This window comes from Camellia sinensis, chromosome 12 (assembly GCF_055761805.1).
Source record: "Camellia sinensis isolate YWXY chromosome 12, ASM5576180v1, whole genome shotgun sequence".
NCBI classification, from domain to species: domain Eukaryota; kingdom Viridiplantae; phylum Streptophyta; class Magnoliopsida; order Ericales; family Theaceae; genus Camellia; species Camellia sinensis.
In genome coordinates, this window is record NC_138972.1 from 100,222,971 (window position 1) to 100,239,269 (window position 16,299).

At 36.4% G+C, this 16,299-nt stretch overlaps 1 pseudogene; it reads right to left on the minus strand.

Annotated features, from left to right (window-relative positions):
* Positions 1–3,820: 3,820 nt before the first annotated feature.
* LOC114260211 (hyoscyamine 6-dioxygenase-like) lies at positions 3,821–13,549 on the minus strand (annotated as a pseudogene).
* Between the last annotated feature and the right edge of the window lie 2,750 nt (positions 13,550–16,299).

Consider the following 16,299-nt stretch of genomic DNA (forward strand, 5'->3'; position numbering starts at 1 on the left):
TTGGCTTGGAGTACTAGGTGAGTTTTATGCTTTAGCATCCTTGCATGCGTGTGAGTGTTGCCATGAATAGCATGCTTACCATGAGGCTATTTGCTTATCTGATATATCTGCCTGAATGCCTGTGGGTGAAGGTTGGGTTACTTGGATTGGAATAAATCATCAACTGTTTGTTTTAAGCCCACTAGATAGTGGCAAAACCATCCTTTCTAAGCCCACCTGCGGGTGGCAAAATCTGCATTTTAAGCCTACTTGCGAGTAGCAAACCACCTTTCAAATAAACAAATAAGAAGTGTTTTGTTCCAATTCGGGCGATCCAGTCTATACTTGTATGCTGTGAGCATCACATAGTAACCTAGGCTAATAACCGGAATAAGAACTCACAATGTTTTCAAAAATTGATATCATGGTTAGTAGAGGCCGGTCTATGACCGGGCGAGCGGGGGTGCTCACGAAGTGACCTTCCCCAATCGTACCCAAGTTCCCGAGCCGAGGCAACTTTGGTGATGACGGACACGTGGCCTTTTGGCACTGAGTCAGGGTTTCCTAAATTTCCCAAAATAAAATATTTAGGTGGCGACTCTGTATCTGGCAAAGCAGTCCATGTTTGGCACTTCTTTCAAAAATCTGTTTTCTCAAAACGATTTGCCGGATTTGGACTCTTTGGTTCAGACTTAGAACCGTGACTACGAAAAGTCAAGTCCGAGCTGTAGCGAGGTCCCCCGCGGGCTTGTTACATATATGTGTTAGTGGTTATGAGATATGTGGGTAATGGTTATGAGCAAAGTGGTGTCAAAGGGTATTTGGTTATGCTATATGTGTTAGTGGTTATGAGATATGTGGGTAATGGTCATGAGTGGTTACGAGATACGTGAGTAATGGTTATGAGCAAAGTGGTGTCAAAGGGTATTTGGTTATGCTATATGTGTCTGTGGTTATGAGATATGTGGGTAATGGTTATGAGCAAAGTGGTGTCAAAGGGTATTTGGTTATGCTATATGTGTTAGTGGTTATGAGTTATGAGATATTGGTTATGTGACTAGTGGTTGTGAGATATGTGATGTTGGTTATTAGATATGTGACTAGTAGTTATGAGATATGTGATGTTGGTTATGATCAAAGTGATGTGGTTATGAACAAAAAGGTGTTAATTATAAGATATCTGATTAGTGGTTATGAGATATGTGATATTGGTTATGACAAAAAGATGTTGGTTACGAGATATGTGACTAGTGGTTATGAGATATGTGATGTTGGTTATAACTCAAAGGGATTGGTTATGAGATGTGGTTATGATATATGTGGGTGGTAGTTATGAAATATGTGATTAGTGGTTATGAGATATATGATATTGGTTATGACAAAAAGATGTTGGTTACGAGATATGTGACTAGTGGTTATGAGATATGTGATGTTGGTTGTGATTCAAAGGGATTGGTAATGAGATGTGGTTATGATGTATGTGGGTAATGGTTATGAAATATGTGATATTGGTTATGACAAAAAGGTGTTGGTTACGAGATATGTGACTAGTGGTTATGAGATATGTGATGTTGGTTATAACTCAAAGGGATTGGTTATGAGATGTGGTTATGATATATGTGGGTGGTAGTTATGAAATATGTGATTAGTGGTTATGAGATATATGATATTGGTTATGACAAAAAGATGTTGGTTACGAGATATGTGACTAGTGGTTATGAGATATGTGATGTTGGTTGTGATTCAAAGGGATTGGTTATGAGATGTGGTTATGATGTATGTGGGTAGTGGTTATGAAATATGTGATATTGGTTATGACAAAAAGGTGTTGGTTACGAGATATGTGACTAGTGGTTATGAGATATGTGATGTTGGTTATGAGTCAAAGGGATTGGTTATGAGATGTGGTTATGATGTATGTGGGTAGTAGTTATGAGATATATGATTAGTGGTTATGAGATATGTGATATTTGTTATGACAAAAAGGTATTGGTTACGAGATATGTGACTAGTGGTTATGAGATATGTGATGTTGGTTATGACTCAAAGGGATTGGTTATGAGATGTGGTTATGATGTATGTGGATAGTAGTTATGAAATATGTGATCAATAGTTATGAGATATGTGATATTTGTTATGATCAAAGTGGTGTTGGTTATGAGATATGTGATTATGATTATGAAATATGCGATATTAGTTATGAACAAAATGGTGTTGGTTATGAGATGTGGTTATGAAATATGTGATATTAGTTATGAACAAAATGGTGTTGGTTATAAGATGTAGTTATAGCTAAGTTATGATCAATTTGATTATAGTTATGAAGAAATATGATTTTAGCTCATAACTATAAAAAGTGACCTATTTATCAGGTCACTTTTAATGATGTGGCTTAATCCTAACCATTGATTTTATATGTACCGTACATTTTTTGTACAAAATGTACTATAGACTTTCCCTGTGTTTGGATCTCGGATTTGGATAAGAATGAGGGAAATATAAATGAAGGTTGTTATTGATTTCCTTGAATCACATGAATTTGTCACAGCTCGATGCTCAGAACTTTGTAGCTTCTGAATGTTGATAATCTACATGCAAAACAAGTAAATGCGGATAGTAGTACATGACAGAAACCAAAATGATAGTTCATATTATTTAACAAATTGTCATAATATGTAAAAAATTGAATTCAAAAAACTCAATTTTTTGAAAAGTGGATTCAAAATTTTCTGAAAACTTTGTATTATATCAATTTATTCTAGTTGCATAAACAAAATTATATGTGAAAAATAATCCAAAATTATCACCGGCTTCCAAAATTTGCTGAACTATATCAATTTGATCTTGACCCACAGATTTTGCAAGATCAATTACCGGAATGGTCTTGCATAGAGGAACAATGAGTTTCCCCGTAGGAATATACATAACTCTCAGGCACGCACTGAACATTAAACCATCTCAAAGAATCTTCTTCATCGTCTCAATTCGAGTCTACTGGTTCCGCTATGTATTCTAAACATGTTTGACAACAATGGATCCTTAAACTTTCCTACAAAGAGTACCCCTTTTGTAATAAACAACTCTTCAAACTCCAGCATTATTTAATAAGAAAATCCTCAATTTAACCAAACAATGTAATTGTGGAATAAACTATTAACATTTTTTTTTTGCTTTTGTTTGTTTGTTTGTTTGTTTTTTTTTTTTTTTTTTTTGGGTTTGTTTTGGTTTTGGGGTGGTGGAGCGAGGAGAAGAGCGGGTTTGTGGAGCTACAAACAATATTCAGGCTCAAAAACAAAGATCATTGTGGATTTTTATAAACTAATATTTTGGCAATAATAACTTGTTTAGCAAACCATTGGAAATGCTTACTAGTAAAAATTTATGTAAAAATTCTTCACTTAAGCCTTTTTTTTTTTTTTTTTTTGTTGATAACTCATATCCGATCCATTAGACCGACTAATCAGGGATCAATCCCACCGTCTACTTGCGAGAGTCCTAATTGTATGGATTTGGTCCCAAGAGATTGTTTGCACCAAAGAGATTTCGAACCTGAGACCTTGGAAAATCTTTGGATCGATAGTTTACTCACAAAAGCAACATTTGATTGGTAGTGCCAACAACTAAGTGTGCACGAAAATTTCATTCAATTGATATTGGTTTACACAAAGTTCACACAAGAAAAATTATATTATTCAGAAGTCATCGACATTTGATTGCAGCTAAAGCCCTCTTCAATAGGCATTGGATTGAGTAGCTTCACCAAACTGAATTGTGTTCTATTTTGAGAATGAAGTCAAGCAGTTTAAAATCATTACAGCAAACCATGTTTTCACTTGTGGTATTTGATCTACATTGTCCTTCAACACACCATAACTTAATCTTGGAGCTTATATGACTCCAGTGCTGTACTGTTAGGATCATGAATCTTGGCAAATGTAAGTGTCACTGAACTCCTTGTATCGAACAGCTTTGAACAACGAGGGATTGCATGCGCTAACAAGTGCTTTTGAAGGTTCTACAAGGCATTCTCTAGATGGAGAAATAAAAGAGACTATGGATGTCCTAGCAATGCTTGAATTTGTCACTGCTCGATGTTTAGCACTTTTTAGCTTCCCATTACTGATAATCTACATCCAAGCCCAACAGAGTTTGCATTTTTAGTTAGGCAGAATCATAGAAACATCTGTGAAGTGATTGCACTTTCTTGGATAGACTTCAAAGGGCAATAATATGTAGGCTTTTAGCTTTAAGCACAAAGGGGTGGAGATATACCTCTAGTTGGTTAGCTGTATTGATAACAAATGCATGAGCAGGAGGTTCAACACTAACCCACTGCTCATCCTTGAAGATCTGAAGCCCATACACCTGTTGAAGAATGGTTAAGAGGTTGGGGTCACAGTGTCCACCAAGTCCCAAGACCAAACTTGGGTTTGGACATGACGGGTAATGATTAGCCACTAGTCCCTGGATTTTGCTCTATTCATCTGCAAAATAACCTACTTCAACTCCCAATCCTTCACAAATCAGATCCAAAATCCTCAAGCTTAACTTCTTCACTTCCACCGAATGTCCCAACAACCTCTCTGAAAATACAATTAACAAAAAAGCATCAGTTTATATAACTCAACACAACAACCCAGCGTCACACACCGGCTATGCGGAAGCCTTGTCAAGCAAGTGTGTGTGGTGCTAGTTAACTCTCTTCACTAGCCCACCAATTAAGCTCAAAGGGTTTGCAAAGACAAGCAAATTAGCTTATGAGCCACTAGGTTGGAGACAAGCCACAAATTAGCAAGCAACAAGCTAAAATTAAAGCAAGCAACAATAGAAAATCTTTGCATAATCTAAAGGCGAAATGAACTTTTCATTGATCAAAAATTAGCATTACAATAGTTGAACAATGCACCAAAAATGCTACAAAAGTTGCCTTACCATTGGCTAGGTTGGGGTACTTTAAAGGCACTATTAGGTTTTTATTCTTGGCAATCCCGTTTGACAAAACTCATTTCAGTTGTACTTGTTTTCGCACTTTTTATTTCAGTGAGGCTATGAGTTTTTAGATGCGAATCCAACCCGAGTTGTGCCTTGCAGAGAAGTTTGTGATGTTAATTCTTTCAAGATTGCCACTTCGCTGATTAGGACGGGGATCGAGCTGCCCGGTCAGCTCGCGAGGGTCCAGGGGGCAGCACCTCTTGGCGGGTCTGGGGCAGCGCCACGGGGGGGTCGAGGGGCAGCGCCCCCGAAGCAAAATGCAAAAATACATTCAAAGTTGCCTGTCCGCTCGAGCAGACATTCCCCCGCTCGAGCGGAGAATGCTGAGTTCTAGAAGTTTGATCGCCTGCGAAAATATTGTGAGATGTTTTTTCACGCTCGAGCGGAATTGTGCGCGCTCGAGCGTTGGTTCGTTCGAGCGGCCAATTTGACACTGAAGCGGAGATCGTGGGACAGATTTCTATAAATACGTGTTTCAGTCCAAATCTAGGGTAACGCCTCCAGATCTTCTTCTTGGGTTCTAGGGTTTATATCTGGGGCTATTTTCCTAGTTTTCTTTGATGTTTCATTGAGTATTCAACTCATGGTTTAAGAAGCATATATTAAAGGTTTGTTTGTTTATTCTACACAAAAGAGAGAGTTGTTCTTCAGTAGATTATGGGGAATTCGAGCCTAAAGCTTTGGTGGATTCTAAAGTGGCTCATCGTCAAGACAATTCCGAGGTGAAGACGAGATTGGAAGAGGCACATAGGGGTTGGTTCAATTCGGGCATAGATTCGTTAGGTAATTGAGAGTATACCTGTGTAATTCCTTTATATCTTTTTAGTGGATTGTTTTGTGGCTGTTGCCCGTGGTTTTTTATCACAATTGGAGGTGCTCCAATTGTGGTTTTTCCACGTAAAATCGTTGTATCGATTTGTCTTGATTGTTTGATTGGGATTGTTATATACTGCTTAAAATTGGTACATAATCACAAATCAACATCTAGCGGATTTCTAGATTTTTCAATTGGTATCAGTGCAGGTTGCTCTATTTTGTTTTAAAAAAAAACTATTAGAACGAGATCTTGTTTGATTTGTGATAATGGATTCAATTCGTGAGGGAAATTTTATGGTTCGACCACCCCTACTTGACGAATCCAATTATTCGTTTTGGAAAGCTCGGATGAGATCGTTTTTAAAATCTATTGATGAAAAAGTTTGGCAATCTGTCATGTATGGGTGGACTGAACCAACGATTACCATTGATAGAGTAACTTTTCCCAAACCAATTGATAAGTGGGACACAATTGATTACCAAAATAGTAGTTGGAATAGTAAAGCTATCAATTCTCTCTTTTGTGCTGTCACACCTGAAGAATTTAGTCGTATTTGCAATTGTGAAGTCGCAAAAGAGGCTTGGGATATCTTACAAACTATTCATGAGGGTACTCCTTCTGTTAAACGCTCAAAACTTCAAAGGCTCACGTCTAGTTTCGAAAACCTTTCAATGAAAGATAGTGAGACCTTTGATGAATTTTATGCAAAGTTGAGTGACATTGTAAATTCCAGCTTCAATTTAGGCGAAAAAATACCAGAATCCAAAGTTGTGGGAAAATTTGAGATCCTTGCCAGATCGGTTCCAACCAAAAGTTACGGCTATTAAGGAGGCTTAAAATGTTGACAACCTCAAGCTGGATCACTTGGTTGAAAATCTCCAAACTTATGAGGCACATAGGAATTTCAAAAAGAAACAAAAAGATACTATTGCTTATAGTAGTGCTCATAGAGTTAGAGAGGATTCGGATGAGGATTGTGAGATAGATTCCAAGATTACGGATGCTTTTATAAAACAATTTACAAAATATTTTCTGAAAAAGAATCCTAAACTTTTGGAATCTACTCATACTCATAAATCTAAAGGCAAAGATAAACTCAAAATCAATCCTATAGCCAAGAAAGAGAAAGGAAAGATACAAGGGAACTCTGAAAGAGTCCAATGCTATGAATGCCAAGGATTTGGCCACTTTGCTTCAGAATGCCCCACACGTTTGAGGAAGAAGAAAGTCCTTGCTATCACTTGGGATGATGAATCAGAATCTGATGAAGATGAAAGTGACAACGAAGATCAAGGCGAAGAGGGACATAAACAATTCCTTGCCTTCATGGCGGCTTCCGAAACTGAAGGACGAACAAAGTATCCGAAGAGGTCGGTTGAGAATGCCAATGATGATGAATCCTCGGAGAGTGATGATGTAGAGCTTGAGCAAGCTTATGAAAAGTTGTATAAGGAGTCTCTTAACTTATCCAAATTGAATGACAAACTCACAACGAAACTCAAAGCATGTGAAAGTGAGAATGTCAAACTAAAGAAAGAGATTTCCGAGGCTAGGAGTGATGCCATCAAGATAGCTAATGATCAACAAGCTCTTTGTGCAAAACTCTTGACTTGTGAGACAGAGAGGAATGAGCTACAGCAAATCTATGCCGTGTATGAAGAAAAGATTGAATATCTCGAGATGTCTCAAGTTGCTTTGGAAGAACTAATGATCAAGAAAGAGGAAGAACTCAAGTGTGCTATGGCTACCATTGATCTTTAGAATAGAGGATCAAAGACTTTGGACAATATCATTGGGTCTCAATAAATGTGTTGTGACAAGAGTGGCATTGGCTTTGGTGATAGCAAAGAGCAAAAACAGAGTGCATCTACATCTCATGATACAAGAACTCAAGGAAAGGGGGAACAAAAAATTCAACATAAGGAAAGACTTTTCAATCTTCCTAAAGTTGGTAAGGTCAAAGAAAAGAAGGTACATCCTATACACCTTGTGTTTATTTGTCATCATTGTGGTATGCATGGTCATATTCGCCCTTATTGTTATAAGTTGCATGGGAGAGTGTCTCATAGAGATGGAAGAAATTCCAACATCTCGTGGGGTAGGAGACACTTCATTGGTGGTAATGAGGTTAAGGGTCATATTAGACCTCGTTATTTTGATGTGCTTGAGACCAAACATGGAGCGAGTTTGCATTTGCCTAGTTCTAGGAATAGGAAGTTGGAAACCATGTCAAGACGGGTTCTTATTGAAGGGGAAGGGAACTACAACGTCAAGACACCACCCAAGAACCGCCATTCTCACAACTTTGTTCATACTAAAGCGGTTTGGGTGCGAAAACTTGACTTGTGTTGATTTGTATATTCTTGTTAGTTTTTAGGTTTCTGTGTGTTTTGTTTTTGAGAAAAAAAAAATGTGTGCATGCTCGTTTTTTGTCTTGCTTTGGTTAAGAAAAAAAAAATGAAAAAAAAAAAACAAAAAGATTTTCTTAGTATGGGTTTGCAAGCTTGAAATTTTTGAGTAGTCCTCGGTGCATATTGGAATTGATGAGAATATCCATTACATGTTAATATGTGTGTGCTTTCTGTGGTCATTACTCATTTCGGAGTGTGTGTTCTTTGATTAGTATGTCTCATTTTGTATACACTATTGGATTAGCAAATATTGAAGTCTTCCGCCTTAGTGATTTTTTTTATGGACTTCTGGCATGGTCTCTTTTGTTTTTCTAGAGGAATTAACCGATACTAGCATATCTTGGGTGATGTTGAGTCTCTTAACCACTATCCATCTTTTTGCATCTCCACGGCTTTTCCCTCTATTCTTTGTAGTCCAGCCATGAGGAAAAGGCTACCTCAGAGTCACCAACCAGGCCACCCTTATTATATCCATGCTGCCCTGGTTCGGTTTCCATACTCCTGAGCGTGTCAGCCGCCAATGAGTGTGCAAAAGAATAAGAAAAAGAAAAAGAAAAAGGAACAAATGTGCAAAAGAAAGAAAAGAAAAAATGTGCAAAAGAAAAAAAAAGAGATTCATTGATTGAGGGGAAGCCTCCGCTATTACTCAACAAATACCCTTTGATTTCTAGTGGTTTGACTTTCCTTAGTTGTGCTTAGATTCTCTTGTCAGAGGTCCAGCTTTCATGCCACTACTAGGATTTGAATCTAGTGTTTGTCGAACTCCAAGAGTCACACACACACTTTTATCATGGGATCTATGCTTGTCACATATTGCATCACTTTCTTTTATAAGGAATCTTCTACAGGCTGTGCACATTGTGTTTTCAAGCAATTGTGTTTCTTGGATAATCTTGTGTGTTTTAAGGTACTAATATGAAATTCCTTGCTTGCTCCACCATATTATTTTTTGTCGTTTTCTTCTTGTTCATTGTTTTTAATAAGGGGGAGTTTGATTTTTCATTACAAGAGTTTGTTAGCATGAACACTTTGTTTTGTTTGGTAAGGGAGATTGGCTATAGTTGTTTTGCAGTTGCTCTGCACTGCTTCTTTCTTGTTCCCTTCTTGCATGCTATAGTTGTTTAAAGCTTCCTTTGTTAATTCGTGACAAAAAGGGGGAGTTATGTTGTCAGGTGCATGTGTCTTAGGTTTTCATGTTTTTCATCTCATGCTTCAAGATAATCTAGTCATATGTTTATTGTTTTTTCCTATACTCTTGTGGCACTAATAGTTGTTTTGGAAATTATGGCACTGATAGCTGTTTTGCAGATCATGACCTTGAGAGAGAAGTTTGCGTTTGTTGGCTGTAATGGGTTGGGGTGATTAGTATTTTATGTGTTAGGTGTGTTTTGTCACAGCATTGCCAAATGGGGAGATTGTTAGGTTTTTATTCTTAGCAATTCCGTTTGACAAAACTCCTTTCAGTTGTACTTGTTTTCGCACTTTTTATTTCAGTGAGGCTATGAGTTTTTAGATGCGAATCCAACCCGAGTTGTGCCTTGTAGAGAAGTTTGTGATGTTAATTCTTTTAAGATTGCCACTTCGCTGATTAAGACGGGGATCAAGCTACCAGGTCAGCTCGCAGGGGTCCAGGGGGCAGCGCCACAGGAGGGTCGAGGGGCAGCGCCCCCGAAACAAAATGCAAAAATGCATTCAAAGTTGCCTGCCCGCTCGAGTGGAGAATGCTGAGTTCCAGAAGTTTGATCGCCTGCAAAAATACTGTGAGATGTTTTTTCACGCTCGAGCGGAATTTTCCGCGCTCGAGCGTCGGTCCGTTCGAGCGGCCAATTTGACGCTCGAGCGGAGATCGCGGGACAGATTTCTATAAATACGCGTTTCAGTCCAAATCTAGGGTAACGCCTCCAGATCTTCTTCTTGGGTTCTAGGGTTTATATATGGGGCTATTTTGCTAGTTTTCTTTGATGTTTCATTGAGTATTCAATTCATGGTTTAAGAAGCATACATCAAAGGTTTGTTTGTTTATTCTACACAAAAGAGAGAGTTGTTCTTCAGTAGATTCTGGAGTATTCGAACCTGAAGCTTTGGTGGATTCTAGAGTGGCTCATCGTCAAGACAATTCCGAGGTGAAGACGGAGTTAAAAGAGGCACATAGGGGTTGGTTCAATTCGGGCGTGGATTCGCTAGATAATTGAGAGTATACCTATGTAATTCCTTTATATCTTCTTAGTGGATTGTTTTGTGGCTGTTACCCATGGTTTTTTATCACAATTGGAGGTGCTCCAATTGTGGTTTTTCCACGTAAAATCGTTGTGTCGATTTGTCTTAATTGTTTGATTGGGATTGTTATATACTGCTTAAAATTGATACATAATCACAAATCAACATCTAGCGGATTTCTAGATTTTTCAGGCACAAGTGGTTGGTTCAACACTTGGGTACCCCCTCCTTAATAAAGCTTGTTAAGCCTTTTCCTAGCTAGCAAGAGGAAACATCCTCTATGTTTGAGGAGTTCTAATGAATTTCTAAAAATTCTACAAAACGAGAAAAATTACAAAACTTGGTCCCAAAACACTTTTAATACTAAGGTATTTACATAAAAATTTACAAGACAAAAATACTACATTTGACCCTCCAAAATGTGCTTCAAAATTGCTGCTGCACAGGCAAGGCTGTAGCCAGGCTACAGCCAGCAGCAGCCCCAGCAACAGACCTTCTTTAGTTGGCACATAGAAGTAAACAAGAAGACCACAATTATTTAAGCGACCTAATCAAGTTGTAGAGTATACCGGTATCTGGCTGGCTTTTCAGGCCAAGATTGGAAGTGATCCTCTATAGGGTGACAATTTTGTTTCACAGTCTTTCCAGTAGTTAACATTACCCTTAATGTGATTAACACTGCCAGTGTAGATCCGGAAAGTCTTACTCTTGTCCTCAGAATAGTAAGTGGCCTTCTCTCCTGTAGGCATGTCAAAGAACTCCTTGAACAAACTCATTGAGTCATCCATTAGTTCTTCTGATACTCCATGGTTGATCACTTGTTTTATGAATTTTGGTAATTGATTGCATCATTTGGTCATTGTTGAAAAAGTAACTACTTTCAGGCAGAAAGCTAGTTCTGTTGTCAAATTCTAAATTATTGTAAATTGTATCAAAATGTTGTGTTAAGAACCTTCCAAGCAAATATGCGCTTGTGTATTTATGTTTTTGTGTGTGTGTGTGTGTGTATGAGGATGTAAAAGTAAGGATTAACAATGAACCTGAAACATTCCAAAATCTTGGCTACCTTTCATAATTTGCTGAAGTAAATCAGCTTGATCATGAGCACCTACTTGTCGTAGATCAATGACTGGAATGTCCTTGAATAGAGGAGCTGCAAGGTCTCTAGGTCTTTCTTCCGGTGGGAAAACAAAGTTTGTTGGCACGGTGTGAACATCCTTAGATCAGCTTCAAACAAGAATCGACATTCTCTACAAGTGGATTATATTTTACATTATTTAAGAGAAAATACACATTTGGTGAATGTACCATTACTGATAAATTCAATGATGTTCTTATTGCTGCCAAAAAAGGTAAAGGGTAAATTTCACTAATCTCGCTTGAGATTTGGAGAAAATACAATAAATCCCACAAGTTTAGAATAATTACATTGGCCTCCCTAAAAGTTATAGTTCGCATAACACATAGCCTCATTTTCATCAGAAATTTGTTAGTCATGGGAATAGAAAATTAATGTTATCATCTCTTTTACATTGAAATAAATATTTTACATTATTATCTATGTCTTCACATCATCTACATTGGTCTGGATTCCTTCAGCCTTATGAAAAGGAGGTTGGTGTAATTATGCCAAAACTATAAGATTTAGTGTATTTTCTCCAAACTTTAGGGGAGGTCAATGTAATTTACTCAAAAATAAAATAAAATGATGACAAAGATGACAATAAAAGCATTGTAATGAACAAGCATCTATATCCCTGACAACAGCTACAAGAAAATCCTCAATTTCAGTCACATTTCCCTTCAATTTTCTTCTTCCTTCCTTCTACAAATTCCTATCCAAATTCAACCCGTTTGTTTTTAGAGATACGAGGTAAGATTGGGCCAATAGTGAGTTAGAGTCACTAATATCATGTTTGTTTGCAAAATATGGTTCAAGGGTATTAGTAGTGGCATGGGGAACTTGGTATTCAAAAATGAGTCTGTCCGTATTACAATATAAATAACTATTTTACCTGTGTGGTTGGTTTTTAATATTAAAATATAATAATATAATAATTTATTTATACCAAATATATATATAATATAGTACCAAACATATATATACATATAACAATTTTTAATATTAAAAATATATCAAAAGTACTTATGAAATTTCATATATATATAAAATAAAAAAAATTCATATATTTAAGCTCATCCTCATAGAATGACAAAACAAACAACAACTCTTAGACCATCTCCACCACTGCATCTAATATTTCATCAAATTTAAATTTGATAAAAATAACAACCATTTAACCTCCGACCATTTCATCAAACTCATATCAAATAAGGGATGAACCAAAATTTTTATCAAATGGAGCCATTCATCATTTATCAAATTTAAATTGTTACTGTTGGACCGGACATCCTCCATCCGGATGTCCATCCAAGAGTAACTTTGACAGCCATTTTTATTCATGTCTGGATGACCTCAGGAGGTCCTCCCAGACGTCCTCCAGTAATAACTGGAGATGTGAAAAAAATTGATGAAAATTCTAATTTTAGTATTGGAGTGAACGGGTATCAAATCAAACTTTTCATCAAATTTGTACTCAAATTCCATGAAATTTTTTATTCAACGTTGGAGATGCTGTTACTAGTCTGGTAATCATCAAACAAACTGCTGTTACTAGTCTGGTAATCATCAAACAAACGAAACTTTCCTTAATCCCTTCACTCAATCACACCACACTAAGAATCTTCTCATTAACAATCTCACCCAACCTAACTCTAAATACAAACGGCCCCTTCCAGATTTGGTTAAGGTTAACCCTGTATAAAAAGAAGAACAACCCACGAAAATACAAATAGTTAATTATAATTTTAGTCTTGAGTGTTGTCTTAGGTTGGAACTCAATATTTAAATTGTGTCAATTTAATCCAAATGTACAAAAACAAATTACAAATATCTAAGAAGCTAACAAAAAATCCGAATTATTTGGGAAATACTAGATTAAGCAAAGCCCTAGATTTTTATATAAAAAAAAATCGTTCACAGATATCAGAGAGAGAGGGGGGGGGGTTACCAGACACCGAAGATCGCCGTGGAGATGAGCGTCGAAGACTGATAAGTTGAGGCTTTAGCCATTAGTGTTTAATGCACAAGCAACAGAGAATGTTTAGGCATGGGATTGGGGGAAACAAGAATGGAATCGATTGATAACTCATACTGATTTATCAAAATTAGGCCAGATATCAAGGTTTTAAGGCATAGGTCCTTGCCGGACACATTCATTCATACAAAAGGAGTTTGTTCAAGTCCTTGTCTTAGAACCACGTCGGGTGTACAATACAGATAGTGTATTTGATTCTAATATAGAAGTCCGTCTACATACCGAATCTGCTTGTAAGTTGAATATAAATTTATAAATAATTTTATAAATTTGTATTTAATTTATATATTTTTATAAAATTATTTATGTAAATTTTTAAAATTTATATAATTTTATGATAAAATTACATCTGATACTGAAAATTTTTTCTTCGGGTATCCAATCATTCATCATTCACTATATATATAAAATTAAAATAATATCATAACTAAAGAAGAAAATGGCATAAGGGATGCATATTGTACACCTTTTTTAAAGGGGTTGTTTGCACCATATTTTATTTTTCTGTCGATTGTGGCCTATTAATTATAGCCAAATTTGATTATGGCCTGTCGATTAAAATCTTTTCAAAGAATAACCTTAACCACATTTGTTTTTATTATTATTATATCTGTTGTCAGACATGTTAACGTGGCATGACATATGTGTTAAGGACGCGGCATGATGACATGTTAAATAGAGGGCCATAAAGTTAGTAATTGCAATAATTTGAAACTTAGTTGGATCAAGGAGCTAAGATCAAATCAAGTACCAAATCTGCAAAATGGTTCCTGTCAAACATGGGATATGGATAATGTTGAGAAAATCATGGACTTGTTGAAAAAATCGGGGGCTTAGGTTATCTTTTTCTCTCATGTGACTGAACTTATAAATAGGCCAAAAAAGATACAAAGAGAAAGCAATCAATCAATAACCCTCAATCACACTCGCGAAGAATTATTTAGGAGTAGTTCTAAATTAGCCATTTTAGAAGTAGATTAGAAATAACTTTTCCAACCCCCCCACTTCTCTTCATTTCGCCAATTGATGTATTTCTCATTTCTTTGTCTCTGTTTGAGTTATTATAACCCATAGCAAGTGACAATTTAATTGAACAAATACATATTCTGTTCTGTTCCATTTCTTCTTTATTTAATTACTTCTAGGGAAGTCTCTAATCTGTTTAAGGCATAAAAATCAATCACAAAACCTAATATTTTTGTGTTTATTAAAATTGGTTGAAGCCTATCGATCAATCACTGTCGATTGGGTTAAACTGAATTTTTGCTAACAGGGGTATATATTAAAATTTCCCATATATGAATTACACTAATTATTTCATTAAATTTTTCTTTTTATTCCAAATTTCTTTTATGATTTTTTTTAAAAATCTAATACTTAAAAGATTTGTTAGGCTTTTTCTTATACCGTTTGCAACTGCTTTTTAAAATCATACGAGCCACTAACAAGATTCAGGTTTAGAAAACACAAGATCATAGGTACAGAGCATCTCTTTTTCAATTATTTCTTTTACACTGTATTTGGTATTGGAAAGTGGCTTTGAAAGCTTTGAAAAAATCTTATTTTTTGTTAACTTTGAGTATTAATTAAGGTGGGACGTAAGCGTTATTTTTAACGTTTTTTCATTGGGTTCGTGTTTAATGCCGCATAGTAAATAAAATAATGTATTTGGTTGCTCAAAACCATTTCTTGATGAATGAGAATTCAACATACGTTTTCTAGTTCGTGGCAATGGCTTTAGGTGGGTTTCCTACATATTTGTGAAATGTGCTTGTCCCACATTGGAAATGCTTGAGATTTTGAATGGGTTTATATACTCTAACTTGGGATACTTGGAATGTGCCTCAAGGGGTCCCCAAGTTTGTGGAATGGTGAAATGATGGGTAAAATGGGCTAGACCCATTAGACAAAAAAAAAAAACAGCGCGCCGCCGCCCCCGCCGCCGTCCATCAGGGCTGGGCTTGGACGCGGGTGCGTGGTGTAAGGTTAATATTTATCTTTTTGGGTTAAAAACTTTTGTAATTTATTTATTTAGTCCAAAATTTTTCTTTCACCCAAACAGATCCTTAACAGGTTCAAACTCACTCGAACAAGTTCAAAGGGTTCAAAATAAGTTCATACCTGTTGAATTTAAATCTGTATATGTTCAAACAGATTTGTACCTGTTCAATTTGTCCAAACAGGTTTCTATCTGTTCGGAAAAGTTGTCATTCTTCTTGTATAAAGCCTGCATTCCAGCAATTCTTGGATCAGATTTTTGTCCTTCTTTTTCTGTTCGTCTCTGTATTTCTGCATTTGTTCTGTATTTAATTTTTTAGGAAGAAAGAGAAAGAGTTACAACATTGTTTGGTTCGCCAGACTTGATTTTATAGTGCTGTAAAATCAAGTGTTAGTTATTGCATCCTGGGAAGTAGACGCTGATAAATCTCGAAGTACTAGAGCGAGGACTAGGGCTGTAAACGAACCGAGCTGTTCATGAACAACTTGAAGCTCGGCTCGTTAACAGCTCGTTTAAGCTCGTTCGATTACCAAACGAGTCGAGCTCGAGCTTTGTTACCAAGCTCGATTATTAAACGAGTCGAGCTCGAGCTAATATGAGCTCGGCTCGATTATATTATATTATTATATCATATTATATATTAGTTAAAAAAAATTGAAAATATTAATGATAACCAGTTTCCCAGTCATCAATAAGTAATAAAGTCTCCAAGTCATTAAGAAATAA